The sequence below is a fragment of the Pteropus vampyrus genome, unplaced genomic scaffold (genome assembly GCF_000151845.1).
Source record: "Pteropus vampyrus isolate Shadow unplaced genomic scaffold, Pvam_2.0 Scaffold197, whole genome shotgun sequence".
In the NCBI taxonomy this organism is placed as follows: Eukaryota; Metazoa; Chordata; class Mammalia; order Chiroptera; family Pteropodidae; genus Pteropus; species Pteropus vampyrus.
The window spans coordinates 1,918,978-1,923,754 of NW_011888978.1; positions in this window are offsets into that span (position 1 = coordinate 1,918,978).

Genomic DNA, 4,777 nt, shown 5'->3' on the forward strand with positions numbered 1-4,777 from the left:
ACTTTAGTCTGAGAGCACCTGCATACTACTTAGCTCCCGACATAAAATATGAGAAATGTGTTTCTGCACCTAAGTGCAATTCACACTCCCCCCAGCAAACAACCAATGCCTTTTCCTGTCTTTATTTTAAAGTATTTTTCTTTTACTAATTTTTTCACCCATTCCCTCAATCTCCTCTGCTTGGACAACCATCAGCTTGTTCTCTATATCTATGGAGGGTCCTCAAAAATAAAAAAAAACAGAACTGCCATATGACTCAGCAATTCCACTTCTGGATATTTATCTAAATAAACCAAAAAAAATTGATTTGAAAAGATATGTGCACCCATATGTTCACTGCAGCATTATTTACAATAGCCAAGATATGATAGATGAATGGATAAAGAAGATGTGGTACATATATCCAATGGAATATTACTCAGCCATAAAAAGGAATGAAATCTTGCCATTTGGGACAACATGAATGGACCTAGAGGGTACTATACTAAGTGAAATAAGTCAGACAAAGGAAGACAAATATCATATCATTTCATTTATAGGTAGAGTCTAAATAAAATAAATGAACAAACAGAAACAAACTCATAGATATTGAGAACAAACTGATGGTTGCCAGATGGGCTGGGTGAAAAAGATGAAGGCATTAATATGTACAAATTGCCAGTTATAAAAACAGTTATGGTGATATAAAAAGTACAGCATAGGGAATATAGTCAATAATATTGTAATAACTGGGTATGGTGCCAGGTGGTGCCGGACTTATCGGGGGATCAGATCCCTTTTTGAAATCCCACAGTTTTGGCCTCGGTGCTAGCCTCTCGCCTACATGACCCTGATGGTTCCCCATTTGGCCCGCCTCTTTGATCTCATCTGCCCTTGAGCCATGCTGCCTGCCACCAGACTCTAATTTCTACAACATACCTCTGAACATGTCCCTACTTGCAAGCGTCACTGTCCCTGTTACTTACAGAACAAAGTCTAGACTCCCTAGAGCCTCCTTTGGCACCCTCCAGCATCTGTACTCAGGCCACTTTGCAGATAGGCCATTACCCACTCAGCCCCGCAAAGCCCACACCCCATTCTGCAGCAGATGCGGGTGTCAGCACCATTCAGACCTCCCTACTTTGCTCTGGCTGCTTCTCCCACCCCAGCTTCCCTCGCAGGTGAGCAGCTGCTCACACTTCAAGGCTCAGGCCACATGAAGTTCCCTACAAACCCTGTTGGCACTTATCACTGCCACACCAAAGGACCTACCGCTGGCTCTTTTGTGTATCATGAGGTATCATGCTCTGCCATCACTTCCAGCCCAGCCCCTCACGTTTGCCTCTCCGAGGTGGAAGCCATTAGGCTTGGTCACCTCCAGTTCTGGTTCTTGTCCTAGGTACATGGTGGGGTTGTGCTTCCCACCCCCTCCCCCATTGAAGGTAGGCATAGCCATGTGTCAGCTCCAGCCAATGCAATGTGAGCACAAGAGCATGGTCACCACTATAAAGAAGGCTTTAGGAGCAGGTCGCTTTTTTCTCTGTTCCCTCGCCCTGCCGAGGCAGTAAAGGAAGTTCCAGAGAACAGGGGCTCGGCCAGCAGGGTCATTCTAAATGAGAAGACTGGGCAGCAACTCTGCCAACCAAGGTGGCTGTGTGCTGTGAGCATGACATAAGCTTTTGTTTTTTAGAGTTACTATTACACAGGGGTAGTTTGTTCTGAGCACTGGAGATCCAGCAAGACGAAGGCAAGCTTCCTTCTGAGCTACATTCCAGAGAGGGGAGGCAGTCAACACCAAATAAACTCCAGCAGGAAGAGACAAGTACCATGTCACTTCACCCAGTGACAAAGAGGCTGGAGGCTGGGACAACTGTGTATTTCACAGTGGTTAAGGCAGGTCTCTCTGAAAAGTTGAATTGAGCTTGGAAATGGAGGATGATGAGAAAAAGTTGATCAGGCTAAGACTGGGGGGAAAAATCATTGCAAGAAGAGCAGGAAGTATATGCAAAGAATAAGCTTGGTGTGTTTAAGGAACAGAAAGAAATCATGTGAGCTTAACAAATCCACATATGATGACATGAAATGGGGTCAGAAAGGTTAGATGGGAGAATGAATACAGATAGACAAAACAATGGAAGGATCGAAGGAGGAAAAGATGGGAGAATGGAAGGAAGGATGGAAGAATGGAAAGAAGGGTGGGAGGATGGATGGGAAGAAGGATAGATATGGATGGACTGAAGGATGGATGGGAAGATAGAAGGAAGGATGTAAAGAAAGGAAGAAAAGATGGAAAGGATAGGAGAATGAAAGGATGGAAGGATAGGAGGATAGAAGGATAAGAGGATGGAAGGATGAAAGGATGGAATAAAGGATGGAAGGGCAGATGGATGGATGGATGGATGGATGGATGGATGGATGGATGGATGGATGGATGGATGGATGGATGGATGGATGAATGGATATAGATGAACTGAAGGATGATAAGAATAAATAGATGAATAAGAATGAATGGATAGATGGATGGAAACTCAAATGCTGGATGGCTAGAAACTCAAATCCATTTTAAACCACTAGATGGAGCCAAACACCAACAGTATTTCTTACACTGTTGTGTCTTGACTTTTGGCACACACTTAAAAGCACACGATATTCCTCCCTGGGAAACAGACAAACCTCCTTAGAGCAGAGCAGAGCTTCTCCACTAGTAAAGCTATTTGGCTATTAGCTCTGAGGATACACTGTGCCCTTGGTTCAGGGGCGACCAGGTAAAGTCTAGGGAAGTCAGACACCCCAAGTGTGTCCTCTTCAGCAAGAAGCCTCCATTCATTGACGATGCTTGTTATACAATAAACACCATCATGTTCTAAGTCAGTCATAATGTGAAAAAGAGTAGGAGGCACAGTTTTAGAGAATGGGAATCTCTGGTTCTGATAAAGAGATAATGACCAAAAGTTTGAGAATACTGGTTCAGGAAAGTAAATATCCTAGAAAGTAAATATTCACCCTAGACTCCCCATTTAAAAAGTAATTTGCTTATGGAATTAAATTACATCACTTATTTCTTCAAAACAGACTCAGTGAGCACCCAATCCATGTCTGCTCTGACATGGAAGTGAGTGTTAGTGCTCGATAGCCTCTGTCATAAGGAACTTCCGCTATGGAGAGGAGACAGACAGGCAGACCAAGAACTGTCACACAGCAGGATGCACATCTCGGCCAAATAGCACACAAAATGAAGTTCCACCTCATCAGGAATGTTGTTTATGAATACTCACAAGTAAGAGATTTCCTGTGGCTTATACAGAGTTATTTAGCAGGACTATTCCCTCAGGCTGGTCACAATATTATGGCAAAATGGTTGCACTAGCTCCAGGCATCATGTCTATATTCAAGGCAGGAAGAAAGGGAAAAGGACAGAAATCATCAGCTGTACTTTGTCATCTTTTGGGAAAAGCAAAAGACTTCCTAGAAACCCCAACACACTCTAGTTATAGCTCATTGGTCAGAACGAGACCACATGGCACCCCTGGCCTCCAGGAGGATGGAAACACAAGTACCTCACCTAGGGCTGATCCTACTAACAAAATCAGGGTTTAATTAGCAAGAGAGAAGAGGGAATTTATATTGGGCATGCAATTAACAGTGTGTCTCATACACTAATAATCAAAGAAATGCAAATTAAAAAGAGAGACCTCATTGCTTATTAAATTGGGCCAGATTTTAAAAGGTTGACAACATTTACTGTTGGGAAGGTGGAGGAAAGTTGGTAGAAGTGCACAATATTCATTTGAAACTATCCTGCAAATCAAAATTTTTTTCAATGTTAGTATTTTAGCCCAATAACTCCGCTCCTAGAAAGTTATGCTAAGGAGATAAGTGTAAGAGTGTTGTCTAGATACTAAAAATTAGGAAACTGCCTACATATCCAACAATAGGGAATTGGCAAAACAAAGGAAAATACCTCAATACTAATGATCTAGTACAATCATTTTTTTAAATTAAGAATTCATACAAATGCAAGATTATATAAAAGTATCTTTTTTGGATCATTTTCTGTAGCAATATGCTTTGATTCCTTTTTCTTTCTCTTCGTGTATCTACCATGGGTTTCTGTTTTGCAGTCACCATGAGGCTTACAGAAAACCTCTTCTACTTATAACAGTCTATTTTTAGGTGATAATAACAACTTTGATAGAACATGGAAACTCCACGCTTTTTGTCCTCCACCGTGTTTTCGATGTCACGATTTATATCTTTTTATATTGTGTATCCATTAACAAATTGTCGTAACTATAGTTATCTTTAATACTTCTGTCTCAACCTTTCTACTAGATTTGTAAGTGATTTATTCACCATTACAAAAGTAGAATATTCCAAATTGCACCAGTTACCTTCACCAGTGAGTTACACTTTATGTTTTCATGTTTATAATGTCATTTCATTTCGATCTGAAGAAACTTCTTCAGTAGTTCTTGTAAGGCAGCTCAAGATCAAAAGAATCTTATTAAAAATATGTTTCAATACTAAACATACTGAAGTTGACAACTTTACCACAGTTGTGTGAGAGAATATCTCAATTCTCAAGAAATATATCCTGAAGGATTTAGGTCCAAAGGGTCATAGTTTACCCTCAAAAGGCCCAGGGGGGAGGTGCACATATATAAACACAGATATAGAGAGAGCACATACAAATGATAAAGCAAATCGAGTGAAATGTTAATTGCAGGGGAATCTGGGTAAAGAGTATAGTTTGCTTTGTGCTATCTTTATTCTTGCATCTTTCCTGTAATTCTAAATA